The sequence below is a fragment of the Chiloscyllium punctatum genome, chromosome 26 (genome assembly GCF_047496795.1).
Source record: "Chiloscyllium punctatum isolate Juve2018m chromosome 26, sChiPun1.3, whole genome shotgun sequence".
Lineage (NCBI taxonomy): Eukaryota > Metazoa > Chordata > Chondrichthyes > Orectolobiformes > Hemiscylliidae > Chiloscyllium > Chiloscyllium punctatum.
In genome coordinates, this window is record NC_092764.1 from 45,670,959 (window position 1) to 45,694,752 (window position 23,794).

The 23,794-nt window shown below is 41.0% G+C and overlaps 1 long non-coding RNA gene across 1 annotated transcript in view; it reads left to right on the plus strand.

Moving 5' to 3' along the window:
* Nucleotides 1-567: 567 nt before the first annotated feature.
* Nucleotides 568-23,794, plus strand: part of LOC140496166 (uncharacterized) — a 40,922-nt gene continuing 17,695 nt past the window's right edge. Inside the window, exon 1 of the long non-coding RNA XR_011964191.1 lies at nt 568-611. This is a non-coding gene — a long non-coding RNA (uncharacterized lncRNA). The remainder of the gene's footprint in view (nt 612-23,794) is intronic.

Consider the following 23,794-nt stretch of genomic DNA (forward strand, 5'->3'; position numbering starts at 1 on the left):
TACAGATATATAAATTATGGACTGTGATGTACGGGAATATGAAATGGTTTGAGCATTTCTGGTTTGAAGAAGGTTTCTTGTGATTTGTTGGAAGGAAAATGTTAAAAAGTCAAAAAGAACTGTGGATTATCTGTTGTGCAGAGGAAAAATAGTAATTTAGGTGGAAGAGTCCAGTAGAGCCTTCAAGAGAGCTATGAATCAGATTTTGTCGTTCTTAATTGCCACAATAAACAAGCTAAATAAATAAATGCACAAAAAAATGAACAAGCTTGGAAAACCCTGGCGTTTGAGATGTTTGTTACCTTGCAACAGTCTCTGTTCTGAAGTTACTGTGTGCTTTCATAGACCTAGATGTGGGCAGTTGGACAGGCTTGTAAGAAAATGCAGAGCTCTATTTTTTTTCTCTCTGTCTGTCACTGTTTTACACTCAGTAAGAGACAACATAAAACTTGTTGAAACATTTCAAAGTGAAGTATTTGTGAAACTTGGTTATGTTTCACATATCAGGATTTCAAACTGTTTCCCATCTGAATTTGAAAATTACTCTGAAGATGTTCCTGTGGCTGTCAGCATTCTGATCTCATTGACAGGAAACAAAGGAACCGTGAGAGGTGAGTTCAATCTATATTCTGAATTTGTACCTTTGACCCCCAGAAATGTTGTTCCTTGTTTGCCTATTTTTTCGAAATTATATTTCTACAGATTTGTGTTGTCCTATCTGTGTATGAAATGGTGATTAAAGGGATATAGTTAAATTCTAATTAGTAGCTTAGTTTACCACTTGTTTAGAAAATAAATCTTTCTTATTATGGAGTTATTTTGAGTTCATGAAAGAAGCCTGGTGGACATTTCTTTTACACCAGACAGTGTCCAAAAGAGAGACGCAATGACCATTTTGGTGATTTAATTCAACAACTAAACATTTACAATTTGGAGTCGTTGAGCTTGATTACCAGTGTACACCTCCTTGTTAGAGTTGTAACACCTCCTAGAAGCTAAAAATGATCAGTTCCAAACTGAAGTACTAGATGTGCAACATGGAAGAATGTGGCATAACATCTTGAGTTTGGGAGGGGAGTGTTGGTGGGTAGGAGTATGGATAGGGAAAATAGAGGCAATAGAGAGAAGGCTAGTGTTTTCAAAAATAAAAGCCACAAAAAGATTCTGGCCAGATTGTTCAAAACTTCTTGTCTGATTACATATTAACATGCATCTTCAAGAAAATGATGAGTAACGACATTCGTGTCAAGTGACTTTGAGGAAGACAATTGATGAAGACAAATGATGAAGATAATTCAAACCATTGAACTGTGATAATTATGTCTCTAATTTTATTCATTTTTTAAAGATACAAAGTAAAAAGAAAATCATTAAGTTGCATTGAAATGTAACTATACATGAAAGAATGGAGAGATGAAACAAAGAATTTAAAACTCAAAGAAGAGCTATTTTTATACAGTAAGCCCTAGTTGTAGGTTGTCCCACAGAAAGAAACAACCTTTCCACATCCATGCATTCAAGTTTTGTAAAGATTTTATGTGATTTAATCAAGTTGCACTTTGATCTTTTAAACTCTAGCAGGTAAAAGCCTGGCCTCTCCAACTTTTCCTCATAATATAACCTGCCCCTTCCAGGAATTATTTTAGCAAACCATCTCCATACTGTTGTCAATCGATTTGAATCCTTCCTTCAATATGGAGGCCAATCAGCTTTTATTTCCTGTTAGCTAGTCAATCTTCCATCAATGCCTTAAGGAAGGTGATGACATAGTGCTATCATCACTAAACTATTTATTCAGAAACTCAGCTAATACTCTGGAGACCCAGGTTCGAATCCCGCCACAGCAGATGTTGGAATTTGAATTCAATTTTTAAAAATATGGAATTAGGAATTTACTGATCACCATGAATCCATTGTAGATTGTTGGAAAAACCCATCTAGTTCACTAATGTCCTTTAGGGAAGGAAACTGCCATCCTTACCTGGTCTGGCCAAATATGACTCCACAGCAATATGGTTGATTCTCAATTGCTCTCTGAGATGGTCTAGCAAGCACACTCAGTTGCATCGATCTTTACAAAGTCTCAAAGAAATGAAATCTGACAGATCACCTGGCATTGACCTCAGCACTGGAAAAGTTAATGGCATCGACCTAGGCACTCTTGATCTTGCAAAGTCTTCCTTACCAACATCAGGGAGCTAGTGCAAAAATTGGGAGAACTGTCTCACAGACTAGTCAAGCAACAGCCTGACATAGTCATACTCATGGAATTATACATTAAAGCAATGTCCCAGACACCGCCATCGCCATCCCTGGATAAGTCCTGTGCCACCTGCAGGACAGACCCAGTAGAGGTGGCAACACAGTGGTAAACAGTTGGGAGGGAGTCACTCTGGGAGTCCGCAACATTGACTATCGACCCCATGAAGACTCATGGCTTCAGGTTAAACATGGGCAAGGAAACCTCCTGCTGTTTGCCGCATACCATCCTCCCTCAGCTGATGAATCGGTACTCCTTCATATTGAACAACAGTCAAAGGAAGCACTGAGGTTGGCAAGGACACAAATCCACTTTGGGTGGATGGATATAAATGTTCACCACTGAGAGGGGCTCGGCAGCAGAACTATTGATCGAGCTGGCTGGGTTCTAAAGGACATAGCTGCTAGACTGGGTCTGCAGCAGGTGGTGAGGGAACTAATAAGATTTTTACCAATCCTTACCAATCTGCCAGCTGCAGATGTATCTGTCCATGATAGTATCAGTAAGAGTGACCTGCACACAGCCCTTGTAGAGATGAAGTCCTGACTTCACATCGAGAAAAACCTCCATCCTGTTGTGTGGTGCTATCACTGTGCTGAATGGGACAGCCTTTGAACAGAACTAGCAAATCAAGACTGCGCATCTATGAGGTGCTGAGGGCCATCAGCAGCAGAATTGTACTCCAGTACAATCTGTAACCTCATGGCTCAGCATATCTCCCATTAAACCATTACCATCAAGCCAGGGGATCAACATTGGTTCTTTGGAGAGTGCAGGAGGGTATGCCAGGTGCAGCACCAGGCATACCTGAAGATGAGGTGTCAACCTGGCGAAGTCAACAAACAGGACTACTTGCATGGCAAACAGCAGAAGCAGCAAGAGAGAGACATAACAAAGCAATCCAACAACCAACAAGTCAGATTTAAGCTCCGAGATTCTATCACATGAATGGTGGTGGATGGTTAAACAACTCACTGGATTACTAGGCTTCACAAATATCTCCATCCACAATGATGGAAAAATGCAGCATATCTGTGCAAACGATAAGTCTGAAGCATTCGCAGCAATCATCAGCCAGAAGTACTGAGCGGATGATCCACCTTGGCCTCCTCCAGTGGTCTCTGACATCACAGATGCCAGTCTCCAGCCAATTCGATTCACGCTGTGTGATGTCAAGAAACAATTGGAGACACTGGATACTGCAAAAGCCACGAGTCCTGACAACATTTTGGCTGTAGTACTCCAGAACTGGCCAATCCCCTCACCAAGCTGTTATAGTACAGTTACAACACTGGCATCTATTCTACAATGTGGAAAATTGCCCAGGTATGACCCAAAATTAAAAAGCAAGACAAATTCAAGGCAAATTACCACCCTAACAGTCTATTCTGAATCATCAATAAAATGATGAAGGGTGTCATCAACAATGCTATCGAGCAGCAACTGCTCAGTGACGTCCAGTTGGGGTTCCACCAGGGCCACTTAGCTCCTGACCTCCTTACAGCCTTGACTCAAACATGGACAAAAGAGCTGAATTCCTGAGGCAAAGTAAAAGTGACAGTCCTTGACATCACAGCTGTATTTGAGCGAGTGTGGTATCAAGGAGCTCTGGCAAAACTGGAGTCAATGCGAATCGGGGGGCAAACTTTCCACTGGTTGAAGTCATAGCTGACACACAGGACAAAGCAGCCTGCTTGACTGGCATTGCATCCATTCCCTCCAACACCAACGCTCAGGAGCAACAGTGTGTACTATCTACAAGATGCACTGCAGAAATTCACCAAAGATTCTCAGACAGCAATTTCTGAACCCAGGGCCATTTCCATCTGGCAGCAAATATATGGAAACACCACCAAGTTCAAGTTCCCCTCCAAGCCACTCACCATCATGACTTCACTGTCACTGGGTCAAAATCTTGGAATTCCCTCCCTAATGGCATCATGGGTCAACCCACAGCAGGTGGACTGCAGCCGTTCATGAAGGCAGCTCACCACCATCTTGACAAGGGCAGCTAGGGACAGGCAATAAATGCTGGACAGCCAGTGACGCCCACATCTCACAAAATGAATTTTAAAAATGTTACCCCCTATACGAGGAGCTTTCACTTTCTGCAATAACTTAATGTTGGGGTGTTTTAATAATGCCTTCTGGAAATCTAATGTGTGTGTGTATTCACTAGTTCCCCTTTATTACATGTTACTTCTTCATAAAACTCCAGTAAATTGGTTCATGATTTCTTTTTCACAAAAACTATGCTGACTTTGTGTGAATACCTTGAATTTTTTTTCAATGTAACTGTTAGAATATCTGCAATAATAGCTTCTAACATCTTCCTTATGACAGATATTAAGCTAACTGGCCTATTTCTTGTCTTCCACCTTGTTTGAATTAAAGAGTTACCTTTGCAATTTTCCAATTTAATGGGGCTGTCCCTGAATTTAGAATACTTTTGAATGTTAAAATCAATGCATTGGCTTTTAAATTCTATTTATTTTAGAAAAATCCATTTATTTCAATGAAAATCAAATTATACCCACTCCCCCCATCCTACCACTGCACACCCCTGCATTCACCACAATTGACTCTTCGTGTACTTAGTACAAATATTTTTAAAGTACTGTTTAATTCACTGTTTTTCTCATTTTGATCTCTTTGGATGTGATTGAAAGATACTTTAGGCGAGGGGTCTGAAACCTGCAATTCATTAAGTACTCATTTGCACTCTCAGCCTTGATTAATTGAACCCATTTTCATGGCAATTAAATGACTGGTTTTCGTTTTTCTAAATGTATCAATGTTGTTCTTATGAGGAAGCCTCACTTACATAGACTTTTATGCAGAAACTCTTAAAATGTTGTAATATCTATTGTTCTTCATTATTATTGCCATTTGAGCAACAGTATTGAGGCACTTGACATATATTGTGTTTTAAGTGAATTTGAAAAATTGCTGTATTTGTTATTTAGGCTAAAGAGTGCTGTTCATACATTATGTTTTCAGAGCATGTTGCCAAGGAGAGATCTTGGTGTAATATTACAAAAATATCACTACTAAGTAAAATGCCTCTTTTACTTTGTCATGGCTATCACACCTTTTTCCAACTAATGACTTTCACTTTCTGTTAGATTTTACAACATCACGCAATGTTTCTATTCAATATAAAAAGCCTAAATTTAAAACATCCTACCTTAATTACAGATCATGTCATCTTCAGTAAACTTGCCACTTGTGTGCAGTGGCTTTCATAACAATTGAATTAGACAGCAATGAAATTTGAAGTTTTATTGTAACCATGACCATCATGGAATACAATGATAACCGGAATAAAATTTAAAGCAAGAATACATTTCCTTCATTGAAGAAGTTATTTAGTGGAATTTTATAAGATTAGGAAGAAATGTTGAGTTCTCTAAATAACTTATTCATAGAATCCCTACAGTGTGGAAACAGGCCATTTTGCCCAAAAAGCTCTGACTCACCTTCCAAAGAGTAACCCACCTAGACCCATTCCTCTACCCATCAGTTTACATTTACCCTGACAAATGCACCTAACCTATACATCCCTGAACACCATGGGCAATTTAGCATGGCCAATTCACCTAACCTGCACACCTCTGGACTGTGGGAGGAAACCCGGAGGAAACCCACGCAGACACGGGGAGAATGTGCAACCTCCACACAGATAGTCACCTGGGGCTGGAATTGAACCCGGCTCCCTGATGCTGTGAGACAGCAGTGCTAACTGCTGATCCACTGTTTTCTAATTCTTTAGACTGGGCAAACATAATTAAATAAACCTCCTTTTAATAATAAATTGAATTTTGTTAATATCCAACTGTTGAAATTCCTTCATCACTACAGCATATCATGAGTTGTGATTTTGTAAGAGTTTGGGATTCAGATCACAGCCAGGCCATTGGTGCCATTGGCTTCCAGTCTGGTTTCTTGCCATTACTTTGAGCCTGGGCCATTTTTAATGAGGGTGACTTGAGAAGGGATTGGCTGCCTGGGCTTTCCACTTTCTATTCCAACTGAGGTGGTATCAATTACATAAGCGGCCCCTTCCAATACACCCACCAGGATTATCAAATTTGTCACTTGGAACAAGTAACTGTGGCATTTGAAAACATGAAAGCAAAGAATGGAATTTACCTTTAGAGATGGGGGTTGCTTCTTGTTGGCTGGAGAACTTGCAAGAGTCATGTGCTGCCTCAATCGGTGAAGATCTGCTGGAATTAAATGTCAATCATGCAATTTACTGTAATCATGCAATCGCCTCCAGGATTTCGGACCCAGCACAAACAGAAATCCCTCTCTGAAGATTGTTCATCAATCAGGAGCCAGCAATTAATTAGTACCACTGGGAGTAATGCTGCTGGTAATTCATCCATGGGATTAGTGAGGGACCCAGCTATAGGTGAGTGAGGGTGGGAAGGGATTTTCAGGGAGGGAACTGCTGTATGTGTTGGGAGGGAAGCACAGGTAGTGGGCTCTGAGCTATTACCCTCCCTTTCAGATGTCTCATCTATTGGTCAGATAGTGAGAGGCTTGGAATAAGAGACACTCCCTGGGAGTCCACATTTAAACTTAACAGAGTTTTGCTTTTCAGCCTTCATGCCTGGTGACCTTCCTACCTGGCCATTGTTAGTTAGAAAGAGCTTTGGATTTGGGTATTAATTGCCCTCTTTAATGCCTTAATTAAGATCTGGAAAGGAAAGCTAGCCATCAGCTTTCCTGCCCTTGACTTAATTGGGTGATGGTGGGGAGTGGTGGGTTACTCATCCTACCTCCTCTTGCCTGATTGAATGGCCCTCACCACTCAACCTACCACCTCGGGGCTGGATTCCACCCAAACCTACCTGCCTTGCTTTCTCCATCCTCAGATCCATAGCTCCTACCTCAGCCAGTGGAGGTGCCAATCACTGAATGCTGGAGGGCTTCCCGTTGTCCTTCCAGTATTGGGAACACTCCCACTATCCATTACTGGATGGTGTCTCCTCCCTGGCTTTTAGTTAGCTGAAGAATTGAAAATCCTCATGAGTGAGATTAAAGCACACCATATGAGGTTGTGGTACGGATCAAGTCCCTACTCCAAGCTCCTGAACCCCTTGATTGAAATCTAGCCCCATATCTTGGTAAAGCCGGTGATTCCTTTGAGACCTCCTATAATCTAGGTATTATATAATTGATGGTTGAGGAATACCTGTTGCCATTAGACAGACAGAGAACTTACCATCAGATTGTTTATTACCTCTTTCTTCCTAACTTTCACATGTGATAAATACTTGTTGATCTCAAGAATCAGAATAACTTGCCTCAAAAGTTTATACTCCCAAATTTATTCCCATTTATTTACTTGTTTATAATTTTTAATCTCTGCAAGCAAGCCGCTTTCAGGGAAGAGGGTGTACAGACACATTACTTCCAAATGAATGATGGTCTGATTCAGAGGCAAACAATGATCTGAGCTTGGTAAAAACAATGACTGCAGATGCTGGAAACCATATTCTGGATTAGTGGGGCTGGAAAAGCACAGCAATTCAGGCAGCATCCGAGGAGCAGTAAAATCGATGTTTCAGGCAAAAGCCCTTCATCAGGAATACAGCCTGATGAAGGGTTTTGCCCGAAACATCGATTTTACGGCTCCTCGGATGCTGCCTGAATTGCTGTGCTTTTCCAGCCCCACTAATCCAGGATGTTCTGAGCTTGTCTATTTGCTTTCCTGGTGGTCAACAGGGGTTAGAAATTGCAGTGTTAAGAATTCTAAACTCCAAACTCCCCTATACAGTACACAGAACTGGTGTACCACACTATTTTATCATACAAGTGAAGGAGGGAGTCTTCTGATAAGAACTTAATTACAACGTGTTTCATAAGCTAATACATATGCAACAGTTGTTCAGTATTTATAAGAAATGCTTTTTTGCTAAATGTAAAGAAATGCCACAACAAGCACAGTATCTCATCAGTCTGTTGTCGTTGAACTTGGAGCCTTCATGTCTACAAGGATGAACTGTCATTAATTTCCTGAATGTGTCTTGTGTATTAATGTTGCTTTTGAAGTATTCACTGAAGTTATCTACAAAATCTGTTATTAGCTACAGGCAATATTTTTAACATCCCATCATATGAAGGATCAGTAAATTCACTCTGTTTTACAGAAAACACAAATAACCTCAACTGGATTGATAGAGTTGTTTTTGTGGAGCAATTCTTTTGTATGATCAACACTTTGGGTTGATTTCTTCTGCATTACTGAACTTGCTCTGATTAAGACTTGACACTTCTGTCTTTACGATTACTGTGAATAGAATGCAATTAAAACAGAGTTGAAATATACATCTGTAGAGATCTGTCTTGTCAGATGTGTTGAATTAAAGTCTTTATAGATTTTGCTTTTTGTATGTGTTCTTTGGAGTCTTTACAAATCTGGCTTGTTAAAAGCTGACTACATTATGGTTTATTCTGCATTTAGAAATAATATATGGAGGATAGTTTGTTGTGACTCAGATGAATAAATAGGTTTGAAACCATTTTAATATTAACTCCTGCAAGCATATCACTTTTAGTAAAGGCTGAACCAACTGACTGTAAAAAAATACCCTGGCTATCTTCATTGCTTCTCTAATTGTATCAGATGTATGCCAGCTTGACGCTGTTAGTATTGTTGTCACTTGTGTGCTCTAGTCATACACTTGTACGGAGTGTATATATACCGAGCTAGATTACTAATAAAAATGAATGAAGTACTTTAGGGATAACATGCATAACACCACAAGTCAAGAGTGGTGCTGACATGTGAAAATGAGTACTATATTCTGACATGGGATTTGAGCACGTAGATGGCCTAAAGATTGTGAAGCAGGGCTTCTTTAATCCACTACCATCAAGTCATTACAAACATGAAAGGATATTACAGTTAAACAAGGAAGACACAATATTTACATGCTAATAAGTCCATGGTTTACATCTTGTTGAGGAAATCCTTTGTTTACATGACCAACCTAATGATTAGGACTCCTTTCCCCAAAAATGCCCTTTCTACCAGAGAGGGTCTGTTTGACTTTTCCAGCTGCCCTGCCTGGTGGCCTCCCTCACTGTCATCACCTATTGTTGGATATCCCAGCTCAACTGCTCTATTTGCTCTGCTCTCTGCCGTCCTGCTCCCTGCTCCTTGGTGCTGGAGGTCCCATTGCAGTAGTTACAGTAGTTACACAGCTAAGTTATGGATACATAGGGTGGAACCTCACCAACATTATTTTTGAATACCAGGCAGGAGCATTTCCTGAGGCTTACTTGGATGCACAGTCTTCCTGGAGATGGCCTTAAACAGGCTGTCTCTGTTAATGCTGTTGAGAGATTGACAAGAGATGTTGATGGCATCCTTTGTTGCTGGAAGGCCACTTTCAGGCACCAGCTGTGAGTTGATCCCAATTAGCTGCTCATCACTGCTGGGTAGGTAGCCAGTGACAGTCTGATCAAACCTCTGACAAAATTGCTTGGATGGGTAAATGAAGCCACCTTCAGAAATTCCCTGTCCTGCCACTTCCAAAACCATCTCCATGTGACTGATTATTGTTTTCAATTAAGTTTACCTCAGAATACTCTAAGCCTAGAAACAGTCATCATAAAAACCTACATGCTGCGAAAGTGGGCTAGTTCACTTCCTTTGCCTTGGAGGCAGTAAGGACTGCATATACTTGAAGCAAGAGCCAATAGATGTGAAGCTGGAAAAGCACAGCGAGTCAGACAGCATCTGATAGTGGAGCAGGGAAGTTAATGTTTTGGGCCGAAACCCTTTGTCAGGACTGGGGAGGGGGAGGGGGAGGGGAGCCCAGAAGTAAATGAGGGGAAAGGAGATCGGGCTAGGGGAAGGGTAAGTGGAATAGTGACAGGTGGATGCAGATAGGGGGTTATTGTGATTTGTCAGTGGGAGGGAGGAAGTGGATAGGCGAGTGGGAAGATAGACAGGTTAGGTCAGTTCAGGGAGGCAAGGTGGGGGAGTAGTACAAGAGGGAGCTGTGCATGGGATAAGGCTCAGGGTGGAGAGAATTTTAAGCTGGTGAAGTCAGTATTGAGGCCATTGCGCTGTAAGCTCCCCAAGCGAAATATCAGGTTTATATTTGGCCTCACTCTGACTGTGGAGGAGGCCAAGGATGGACAGGTCACATGGGGAGTGGGATGGAGAATTAAAATAGATGGCAATTCAGTCATGCATTGTAATCCCTGTGTCTGTCTTTGTGTGCTTTCCAATTTAGCCCACATATATTTTAACATTTATTCAATTTTATGCCTCAAACAACTGATACATTTCACATAATTGTGAAAAGTCACCTTGTTACATTTCGACTTATTTATTAATTCCAGATTACCTCAATTATTTGACAACAAAATCTCAGGTACCTTCAATTATACTTTTCAATTGCTTTGTCTAATAAACTGACAAGCCTGCTGAGTATCATTCAGTAACCTGGATCTATCACTCAGGCTCCCTCCTGCCTGTAGGGTGCAACTACTCTTCCTTCAGTGCCACTGTGTGTTGCTGAGACCTGTCAATCTTGTTTTACTTCTTCAACTTCTCATGCTTTGGTTGTGTTAGCATCAGACACTAACATCTGTCTTCTGTCAACATTTATATGTTTAGCCCTAGTTAAACCAGACATGTCCTGCTGATTTTTAGCTCTGATAATGATAAATAGAAATAATCAAGAGAGAGGTCTTAAAGATTTCATGTGACGGCTATGACATTCAAATATAATTCAGTAAAATTAACATTTACAAAAACAATTAGATATATTGAATTTTCTGGATTTTTAAGAGTTATATTTGTTAAAGTAGGAATTTTTTAAGGGAACATAGCCAATACCTTTGGCGAAAATGATAGTGTCGAAATTAGTAAGGAAATCATTGCCATTATGTTTTATACGCATAATGTTAGAGAATTGAGTTCTTCCTCATGTTATTGACAAAATGTAACAGGTTTAATCTCTGGTAGGTTAGCAAAAGGCAAAACACAACTGGTCACTATTTAGTGACCCATTTCCACGTGAGTGAGAGGGCTGATGTGCCACAGTGGTTATATCCCTATCTTTGAGCCAGAAGGCCTAGGTTCAAGTCCAATCTACTCCATATTTGTGTCATAACAAATATAAAAGCTTGAGTAAAAATACCTAGAATGTGACCAAATAAGAATTGAATAGGGACACGATTGACATTGGTGTAACAACCCAATAGTTGAATAGTCCTATGGCCAATGGAAGAGACTCAGTTCCTGTGATATCAAATTCCTTTGTGAGTTACATTTTCCATACTGGGTATGGAAAGGAAGAAGAGCTATGTGTCAATAAAGTAAATGAGAGATTTGGACAAACAAATATTTATCTTAAGGACATTTATTGCTAAGTTATATTTTCTGTTCCTGTGCTTTATAATCTACAATATTCAAATCTTAGTTTCCTTGTTGTAGTTCTGTTCGCCGAGCTGAGAATTTGTGTTGCAGACGTTTCGTCCCCTGTCTAGGTGACATCCTCAGTGCTTGGGAGCCTCCTGTGAAGCGCTTCTGTGATCTTTCCTCCGGCATTTGTAGTGGTTTGAATCTGCCGCTTCTGGTTGTCAGTTCCAGCTGTCCGCTGCAGTGGTCGGTATATTGGGTCCAGGTCGACGTGCTTATTGATTGAGTCTGTGGGTGAGTGCCATGCCTCTAGGAATTCCCTGGCTGTTCTCTGTTTGGTTTGTCCTATAATAGTAGTGTTGTCCCAGTTGAATTCATGTTGCTTGTCATCTGCGTGTGGCTACTAAGGATAGCTGGTCGTGTCGTTTCGTGGCTAGTTGGTGTTCATGGATGCGGATCGTTAGCTGTCTTCCTGTTTGTCCTATGTAGTGTTTTGTGCAGTCCTTGCATGGGATTTTGTACACTACATAGGACAAACAGGAAGACAGCTAACGATCCGCATCCATGAACACCAACTAGCCACGAAACGACACGACCAGCTATCCTTAGTAGCCACACACGCAGATGACAAGCAACATGAATTTGACTGGGACAACACTACTATTATAGGACAAGCCAAACAGAGAACAGCCAGGGAATTCCTAGAGGCATGGCACTCATCCATAGATTCTATCAACATACACATCGACCTGGACCCAATATACCGGCCACTGCAACGGATAGCTGGAACTGACAACCGGAAGTGGCAGATTCAAACCACTACCAATGCCGGAGGAAAGATCACAGAAGTGCTTCACAGGAGGCTCCCAAGCACTGAGGATGTCACCTAGACAGGGGACGAAATGTCTGCAACACAAATTCTCAGCTCGGCGAACAGAACCACAACAACAAGCACCCGAGCTACAAATCTTTTCACAGACTCTTAGTTTCCTATTATAAAGTTAGTCTGTCGACTAAAATATTGACTCAGATATTGCCATACTAATTATTCGCATAAACAGTCTGAGTATCTTCAAACTATGTGCGTTCCTATATAGCCTCCTAGTTGTTGTTGTGACTATGCAATAATCTTGGCGAAATTCAGCCAGCACCTGAAGTCAGTGTTAATATTCACATGTGAAGCCTTCAGAATTTCCTTGCAGCATTGCTTATGATCACCATGTGAGCACTCCTCAGACTTATGATCTGCACAGAAGATTTATGTTAGTAAACAGGTCTTAGGCATTCTGGCTACATGACCAGCCCAACTCAAGTGTTATTGTTTTAATATGGTGTGGATGCTTCACTTGCCAGCTTGGGTGAACACTTCTTGACTGGATGTATCTTGTCCTGCTGTTTGACTTTCAAAAGCTTCTGAAGCTAGCTCAAGTGAAAGTAGTTAAGCTGTTTTGCATGACTCTAGTATACTGTGCATGTCTTGTTTGTATCTAGCAGAATGGGTACAGTTATTGCTCTACAAATTTGGGTCTGGTAGAGGGGCTTACTCCTCTGCATTTCCAGACTAATGCTTGAACTCTGCTGAAGGCTGTACTTGCTTTGGTAAATATTGATATTTCAATCTAAAGGCAGACAGCTCAAGAGAATGTGCTGCTAAGATAAGTGAACTTACGCACTGCTGACCAGTTCTTGTAAAGGATGAAACTTTGGGCTCAAGATAGAGGCTCTAGACCAGACTGGTTACTTGCATTTTCATTGTGCACATCATAAGACTAAAATTGTTGCAGTCACAAAGAACAATTCCGTGCAACGATGTGTGTCCACCTTTGAATGGGCAGCTGGTAAACAATCGCTGGCAAACAGGAAACCATGAAGTATATCCTTAGAAATCTTGGTTTTTGCCCAGAGTCACTGAGTAGCTTTCTATTCATGCAATATCTGATTTTGGTGGCAGGATCACCATCATGGAAGGCATCAGAGACTATAGCAGAGAGAAATATTTTGAAAAGGCTTAGCACTGGCACTTAGCCTTATTTAATACCATTAATGACTGGAAATGAGTCAAAAGACTCACTGCCTTCCAGGCCATGCACAAACATGCTGTCGTAGGATTGTTGAATCTTTGTGACGAATTTCTCAGAGAATTCCAATTTTTTGCATTACCCTCCAAGACGCTCATGGCTGAGTGCAGCTTAGGCCTTGATAAAGCCATAAACATGGTGTAGATGTCCAAGTCCAGTTCTTGGCATTTCTTCTGAACTACATTAGTGGTTCTTTAATGGTGTCTGAAATTGCATGAACTCTCGGGCAGCAGATCTTGGTTGATAGACTGTAGTACAAATGGTGAAATTTGGTTTGTATTTATTGGTGATGGAGAGGTATGAGATTCCTCCCTGATTGTTGTAGGATTGGTGATTTTTACTTTTATAGGTAGCTACTGGGGACATCTTTGTCTTCTTGTGGGATAGTTTCTCGGTGCCACATAGACTGAAAGGGTTCAGTGAGATCTTGACCAGGCATTGATTTCCAAACTTGTAGACCTCAGCTGGGAAAGCATTGGCTCTCTGATCTTTGCTGATTGATAGGGCTTTGATTGCCTTCATTATTTCTAACAGTGTGGGAGGGTCATCAGGACAGCAGTTGATGGCAACCTTTGGCAACTGATGATGAATTCTTCATTGACAGATAAAGGCTGATTGAAGGTGTGGTTAATGTGATCTGTCCAACTTTCTGGAAGTTGAGCTTTTCCTTTGAATAGGATTGGCCTTTTGGCACTGAGTGTTAGTGATGAACAAGTAGACTGGGGACCACATGATCTACACATGACTGAAGTTCTGATTTAACCAAGTTTCTTGCATCCCTCTGAGTTTGCATTGAACTGTCCTATGACTATCACGGTGGGCATCATTCTTGAATAATTGAGGTAAAAGCTGGAGAGATAATTCTTCTCCAATGGATTACTCCATTGTTTTTATTGGAACATTCTTAATGCTTACAAGAGATAGTGATGAGAGTCTCTGGGGCAATGGAAACCACTTTATCCCTGAATGTTGCCCAGTCACCCTCAATGCAATGAGGTCCCACTCAAGGCTGACAGCAAGTGCAGTTCTGAGGATTGTGTGAGATTTATCAAAAGAAGCTTATTTTTTCCTTAAGGATACACTGACATGGAGATATCCTCTTCTTTGTCCTGCAGCCTCAGCAGTAGCCACTGTCAGCTAATATATTAGACAAGATGTTAAAGCAAGACCACATCTCCATTTTCTGCTGGAGGTAAAAGATTTTATTGCACTATTTTGAAGAAGAGGAGGTATTTCTGGTGTTCTGGTCAATATTTATCATTCAATCATCATCACAAAAACAGATATCACATTGCTGTTTCTGGGAGTTTGAAGCTCTTTGGCCCAACTTTTCCATGCCACCCAGGTTTCACAATTAATTTAGTCCCACTTGCCTGCATTTGGCCCATATCCCTCCATACCTATCCCATCCATGTACTTTAATGACACAATTGTACTTACCGCCACCACTACCTTTGGTAACCTATTCCAGACATTCACCACCCTCTGTGTGAAAAAAAATTGCCCCTCTAGACCCTTTTACATCACTCCCCTTTCACCTTAAATCTAAGCCCTCTAGTTTTACTCACCCCTACCATGGGGAAATGATGTTCGCTATCTACCTTTATCTATGCCTCTCATGATTTTATAGATCTCTATAAGGTATCTCTATATTTGGGGCGGCACGGTGGCACAGTGGTTAGCACTGCTGCCTTACAGTGCCAGAGACCTGGGTTCAATTCCCGACACAGGCGACTGTGCAAACTCCACACAGTCATTTTCCCTGTGTCTGCGTGGGTTTCCTCCAGGTGCTCCGGTTTCCTTCCACAGTCCAAAGATGTGCAGGTCAGGTGAATTGGCCATGCTAAATTGCCTGTAGTGTTAGGTAAGGGGTAAATATAGGGGTATGGGTGGGTTGTGGGTCGGTGTGGACTTGTTGGGCCGAAGGGCCTGTTTCCACACTGTAATCTAATCTAATCTAAGGTCACCCCTCAGGCTCCTATGCTCTAGAGAAAAAGTCCCAACCTATCCAGCTTCTCCTTATAACACAAACCTTCCAGTCTAGGTAGCATCCTAGTAAATCTTTTCTGCTCTCTCTCTAATTTAATAATATTCTTTCTATAATAGGGTGATAAGAACTGCACGTAGTACTCCAAATTTGGCCTGACCAATGTCTTGTACAGCTGCAACAAAATGTCACAACTCCTATGTTCAATGCTCTGACCAATGAATGCAAGCATGCCAAAAGCCTTCTTCATCACCCTGTCTAACTGTGACTCCACTTTCAAGGAGCTATGAACATGTACCCCTAGATTGCTTTGATCTATTGCACCCCCAGACCCCAACCATTAACTGTACAAGTCCTGTCCTGGTTTGAGCTACCAAAATGCAACACCTTGCATTTATCTAAATTAAACTCCATTCGCCATTCTTTAACCCACTGGCCCAGTTGACCAAGATTTTACTGTATTCCCAGATAATCTTCTTTGTTGTCCACTCGACCACTAATCTTGGTGTCACCCACAAACTTACTAACCATATCTCTTAAATTCTCATCCAAATCACAAGTGATGAATAACAGTGGACCCAGTACTGATCCCTGTGGCACACCGCTGGGCACAGGGCTCCAGTTTGAAAAACAACCCTCTGTCTTCTGCCTTCAAGCTGATTTTGTATCCAATTGGCCAGCTCTCCCTGGATCCCGGGAGATTTAACCTTATTCAACAACCCACCATGCAGTACCTTGTCAAAGGTCTGCTAAAGTCCATGTAGACAATATCTACCGCACTGCCCTCACCTACTTTCTTGGTCACCCCTTCAAAAACCTCAAACAAATTTGTGAGGCACAATTTCCCACACACAAAGCCATGCCGACTATCATAAATAAACCCTTGCCTCTCCAAATGCCTGTCAATTCGATTGCTTAGAAAATGCATGTAGATCCTGTCTCTTAGAAAGTCCTTATTCTTCCACACCTTCGGCTGCACTGGATCAGATAGAAAGCCCACTACCAAGGCAATTAAGTATAAAAAAGGAAAGTTGACCTTGTTAGCAATGCTAATATCACAAGAATCTTTTTTTAAAGACACATGTATGGAATGTACAATTACCAAAGTGGCCATTAATCTACATCTGATGCTTCCAGTGCAGATTACAGGAATTACTCACAAACTATTGTCTCACATGGTGGGGATGTTTGAAGCTCTGGATAGTTGTTGTGGAAGAGATGATTGGGAGATATTTGTATTTGCCCAGGAGAAGAGAGGTAGAAGTGAGGATAGTGGAAGAATAATCAAAGGTGTTACGAAAAGATAAGTTACTCTGTAAAGTGGGGAAAGATGTTTGTCAGTGAAATCTCATGAATGTTACACAAATAGTTAAAGATCATTTGTCATGTGTTGAAGCTGTTCAGAGGAAATGCAGATCAGGGAGAATCTTTCAAAGTTGTGAGATAAGACAGATGTCTGGGAAATAGGGCAGGACATGTGACTGAGGTGACAGTGGGGAAGCACTTTGGGACCAGTGACCATTGTTTCTCTCCATTTTAAAATAGATATGGAGAGGGACAAAACTGGTCCACAGGTTCAAGTTCTAAATTGGGTCCAAGGGAAATTTTGGTGGAATTAGACAACAGCTTGTAGGGCTTGATTGGAGTAGTTTGTTTGCAGACAAAGGAACTTCTGGCAAGTGGGAGGCCTTTAAAAGTGAGATAGCTAGAGTTAAATGTCTACATGTTCCTGTGAGGGTGAAAGGCAAGGTTGACGGGAATAGGGAACCCTAGATGACAAGGAGGTGTCCAGGCTTTGACCTGAAAAAAAGAAGGAAGCATGGCTCAGGTACAGGCAGCTGGGTTCAAGGGAATTCTGGAGGTAAATGGGGATACAGGAGTTTACTGAAGAAGGAAATCAGGAGGATGAAAAGGGGCACAAGATAGCCTTGGCTGAGAAGACTAGGGTGAATCCAAAGAGGTTCTTTCAGTCTATTAAAGTAAAAAGAATAACTAGAGAGAGAATAAGACCCCTCAAGGACCAAAGGGAGCATGTATGTGTAGAACCACTGGAGATGGGTGAGGTACTCAATGAATATTTCCTCTCTGTGTTTACTGTGGAGAAAGGCACGAAGACGAGGGAGCTTGTGGAAGGTAGTGGTCATATCTTGGAGACAATACATATCACGGGAGAGGAGGTGTTGGACATATTAGAATGTATAAAGGTGGATAAATCACCTGGTCCTGACCAGATATATCCAAGACTACTGCAAGACACTGGAGAAGAAATTGCAGGGGCCCTGGCTGATACCTTTGCATCATTGTTAGCCATGGTGAGGTCTTGGAAGACTGGAGGATAGTGAATGTTGTGCCCTTATTCAAGAATGGCCGCAACAAGGAACCTGGGAACTATAGACAAGTATGCTTAAGTTATTTAAGAAGACTCTGAGAGATAAGATATACATGCACTTGGAAGGACAGGATTTGATTAGGAGTCATCAGCATGGCTTTGTGAATGGGAGATCATGAGAATGTAGAAGGCATGAATAGCAATTTGCAGATGACACTAAAATAGGCATATTGCGGACAATGAGGAAGGTTATCAGAAATTGCAGCAGGACCTTGATTAGCTGGGGAAGTAGGCCAAGAAATGGCAAATATAGTTTAATATAGATAAGTTCTTGCATTTTGGAAAGTCAAATCAAGGTAGGAGTTTCATGGTGAATTGTAGAGCCTTAAAGAGTTTAGTGGGACAAAGGGGATCTTGGAGTTCAGGTGCACGGTTCTCTGAAAGTGGAGTCACAGGTAGACAGGGCAGTGAAGAAGGCCTTCATCAGTCAGGGCATTGAGTATAGAAGTTTGGAAGTAATGTTGCAGTTATACAGTACACTAGTGAGGTCACACTTGGAGTATTGTGTTCAGTTGTGGTCAACTTGCTACAGGAAGGATGTTGTTAAACTGGAAAGAGTGCAGAAGAAATTTACAAGGATATTATCAGGACTCAATAGTCTGAGTTATCAGGAGAGGTTGGACAAGCTAGGACTTCTTTCCTCAGACCGTATGAGACTGAGGGATATCTTAGAGAAGTGTTTAAGATCATGAGAGGCATGGAAAGGGTGAGTGCACTCACTCTTTTTCCAAGGGTTGGGGAATTGTGGACCCAGCGGGCATCAGTTAAAAAGATTAGAGGGGAAAAATTAAAAGGGAACCTGAGGGACAACTTTTTGCACCAAGCGTGGTAAGCATATGGAATGAGCTGCCAGCAGAAGTGGTTGAGGCAGTTACATTAACAATATTTAAAAGGCATTTGAATAAATACATGGATAGGAAAGCTTTAGAAGAATATGGGCCAAGTGGAGGGAAATGGGGTTAGTGTAAGTGGGACATTTTGGTTGGCTTGGACCAGTTTGGGCCTTCCTCTGTGCTATAGGACTCTAAGACTCTGTGACAAAAACAAAGTAAAATCAGCATAATCCCAGAGGATTATTGGACTACTGTCTCATTTGAGAGAGATGACTGATAGTAATTTTAGCCTGAGACAATGGTTGAATGGTGGAAGAAATTGAATTTAGCCAATGTGGGATTCAAACCCATGCTGTTGGTATTACTCTGCATTACAAACCAGCTATACATCCAAATGAACTAACCAACCTCCAAGTCAGAAGCAGGGATAATATAGTATATTCACTGAAGACCTTTTCCGCCATGGCAATGAAGAATCCCTGGTTGAGTCGAAGGTAGATGTTTTCAGAACCTTGGTACAGAATCTAAAGCTATGAGATTAAGAAACTGCCCCAACTGAATGGGACAATACAAGGTGTGGAACGGGGGGAGAATTGTCCAAATAGTTGTGGACGTGCAATATATAAATCAGTACAAAGTGCTCCACTGAAGTGATTCGGAGAGCAAGCGGTCTAAAAAATAATCAAAAAGGAAGGGCTTGTTGGAACTGCAAGTATAGTTATCAATAATATCCAGGAAAAGATCTAGAAGGAGGAACGGGAAAAAGAATATTCAACATACTCTTTCACCCACCGCCTCTCAAACCTTATTTGTGGAAGAATGATCAACAAAACTCTGATACGTTACTGTGCTTTTAATTAATAAAAAATCTAAGCATGCAGGTTTTCTTAGACTTAACAGGTTTCGAATTTAATTTAGTAGGAGCTGAACATAGAGAATGCACCAAGAGGCAAACTAATCAAACCACCAATAAAATAACATAGTAAGGAATTCACATCAGATCCACATTTAAACACAGATGGGTCTGCTGTTACAACCTCTCCCGGTTCCGATATGAGGGCATTATGTCATTTTAAACATTTGTCAGCTAGTCTAAAAGGTACCTGTGTGAACTAGTCAGTTTGCTTTAGCCCCAAAGGTTCAATAAAGGCTTCACTGTAAATACAGGTGGTGGAAAAATATCATTAAATGATAATAGCTGCTGTAAAGATCATTACCAGTGTAACATGTAATGAAGTGGCCATCTGGTTTGGTTTTTTTTACAAGAATGGTTTACTACTGATTTTCTTTTCTTCTCTTGGACATTTATGAACTGGGGATTTGATTCTAATCAACTCATAAACTATCCTCAATTGCTACATCTCATGTAGGGTCAATGGGAATTGGCCGATTTAATTGTTTGAAACTGCATTCTCAACAAATAGCTGGTTTGGAGATTTTTTTATTTTGTATCAAATTTTCTCAAAGCAGACCACCCCGAAGGTAAGTTCAAAACACGTTATCTTTCTTATGATGGATGAGAATTAGAAGTGGAACAAGTTCTTAAACTGCAAGATTCAGTTTGTATGAGAAAACAAATACAAGTTAGACACAACTGAGATGTTCCTGCTGATATTGACATGAGACGTGCACCAATTTGGTGACTGCGTCTCGTTTGAAGTCAAGGGAACTTACTATAGAGAGCATTGTTAAAAGTGCTACAGTGACTTGTTATAGCCTGCTGTATACTAAGGTGCAAAGTTAGGATCCACCCCTTGGAATCCTTGGGACGAATGTTATAGAGGTGTTGGGGATAATGATCATTGGCTGAAGAGCCTATGAGAGACCAATGCTGCCTCCTCTATGATTACATGCCAGTCAGGTAATTGAGTGGTCACTGATAGACCCATTTACATGATCAGGACCCTGGGGGCGGATATTCCTCTGAAAGAGATGTGAGACAATTGAAGGCCAGCGGCTCTATGGAATAGCAATTCGACTGGAGAGGTGGAACAGAGGGTCCCAACCCCAATCCCATGGGTGGCCGGTCAGTCAGAAGCTGACAGCAGTGTCTTATTCCTATGCCAGTGTGGGCAGTGGCAGTTACTGAGGCCCAGAATCAGTGAAGGACCTCGGGTCCAAGCTGAGTAAAGGCAGGACAAGGGGAGGTGTTCACAGTGTAGGGGTCATGAGAAAGGTAATGGAAAGGGTGGTGGGTTCTGAGCCTCAGTGATCCTCACTTTCCAATGCAGTGTCCACTGATCACCCTTGTAGGAGGAACCTCCCTATCCTGGGCAGCCTGCAAACAAACCCAATAGAGGGCTGGTTTTTTGGCCTTCTTGTATTGCAACTCCTCCATGGTGGCAGGATGAGACCCTTGTGAGGTCATTAATTGTTCACCTTTTGAGTCAGTTGGTGCAGGGTGGGTGAACTACTCCATGCATGAGTTATTCCAGCAGGGACATAACAGTAGCAGAGGTGGGAAGGCTGTAACTCCCCATCTTACACCCTCTCAGTAAAGTAAATGATCCCCACCAACTTCAAACTCACCTCAGGGAAGTGGATGGAGGCCATTAAATTCCAGCCTTAAACTGATACTGGAGTATGTGAGATTGAATATTTTTGATATCTCCAGTTGCTGATGCAAGATATACAAAAATGGCTGAAGCATTAAAGAGGACCCCAATCTGCCAGTCTTTCAGTTCAATAACTAAAGAGTTCAATTACATATCACAGCTGCCTTGTAGCAACAGTAAAAGACATGGTTTCTGACACTGGAACTTCATGTTGAAGAATTAAATACAATGCCAGGAATTTAGCGATAACATCTAATTATGGACAATGTTGTTTTTGAAATTCTGAACACATGTTTCTTTAGTTAAACTAGTGTGATTAATGTTCCATCCACATCAAAGTTTATTATGCACAAGTTGTATTTTCATTGTTTTGAAAATATGCAAATAATTTTCTGGAGAAGTTGCTCATCTGAATCATGCTGTTCCAAAGCGGAGCATGTCTGTCAGGTCTTGCGCGAGTTGTCAGGTCAGGCCTGTGGGTGTGTAAGTAGCCTGGGGGGCAGTATACCTGGGTGGGGAGGTGATCATGGGATTATTTGAATAGTTCCTTAGGACTATGTATTTAATAGTCTAACATTCCCTGAGCAAATGCTTACTTAATTACATTGAAATCCTCTGAATGTTCAGTTTATATGGATACTTTCAGAGGGTTCCAGATGTCGATGAATTGCTCACTGCAATCTTCTATTTCCCAGGCAATTTCTTTGGAGTCTGCTAGAATCAGGATTCTGCAGGATACATTTTTGTAACTCCCACCTGTACAGGAATATGGACTATCTGATCATCAGAAAGTCCAGTGTACTCCAGATGTGATTTCACCAATACCCTGCACAACTATAGCAAGATATTTATATTCTATTTCCTTTGCAAAAAAACGACATCCTATTTATCTTCCTAATCAATTATTCTATCTGTATACTAACATAAGGTACCTATATTAGGACACCTAGATCCCTTCATAATTCAGAGTTTTTCAATCTTTCTCCATATGCAGCTTTTCTAAAGTTCCTGTCAAAATTGACAAGTTTGCATTTTATGACATTATACTCCATCTGCCACATTTTTTGTCCACTTCCTTATTTATTCACGTCCCTTTGCAAACTTCAAAACTCTCTTTCCTCTTATCACTGTGTCACCAACAAAACAACTACCATACATTCAGTTATTTCATCCCAAGTTATTGATATGAATTGTAAATATGTCAAGCCCCAGAACAGATCCCTATGCCACTCCATTTATTGCATCTTGCCAACTTGAAAATGATCCATTTATGAATACTCTCTGTTGGCTAACCAATCCTCTACCAGTACTATTATGTTACACTGCACATTATGAGGTCTTACTTTGCATAATAACCTTTGATTTGGCACCTTGGCAAATGCCCTCTGGAAATCTAAGTGCAATAAATTCTCCTTCTTATCCACATAGTTTGTCATTTCCCCCAAAATCTCTAATGTGACAGTCATCCAATGTTTCTCTTTAAGAAAACCATGTTCACTTTCCCAATTGCATTGTGATTTTCTACATGCCCCATTATATCCTTAATAAAAGACTTCAGCATTTTCCCTATGATCAATGTTAAGATAACTGGCCGGTAGTTGCCTGTTTTCTGTGTCCCAACCACTTGAATTTGGGTGCCACACTTGCTGTTTTGGAAAATTAAAACAGTAACCATTCAATTCAAGACCTTCGGAGTAACTGTTTCTCCATGATCCTGTGTTTGTGAAACCAGACCACGAAGTTGATAAAAGAGAAAAAAAAAATAGAATATGAAACTAGCGAGGAATATGAAAAACAGGTTGTGGGGGGTTTTCCAAGCACTTAAGAAGGAGGAGAATAGTTAAAGTAAATGTTGACTTCTTAGACACGTGAGGAACTATCATAGACAGTCATGACAGAGATGTTAAACAAATATTTTGTGCATTTATTCACTGAAGAAGAAATACATTACATACCAGAAATACAAGATCACTAAGAAGTAAATAAGAGTGAACATTTTAAGGTAATTAGGAATGGCAGAGGGTTATTGGATAAATGAGTGAAGCTTGACAAAACCCCATGACCTCATGGCCTACATTCCAAAGGTTCTAAAAGAGGTAATTGTTGATGCACTGGTCATGGTTTTCCAAACTTTCTTAAACTTTAGAGCATTCCTTAAGGATCGGAAATTAGCAGATTGACATCGCTCTTCATGAAAGCAGGAAGAGGGAAGGCAGAGGTCCATAAGATATCAGTCATTAGGTAAATTGTGCCATTTATCACGACAGACGTCCCAACAATTGAGTTAAAAATGATAATATA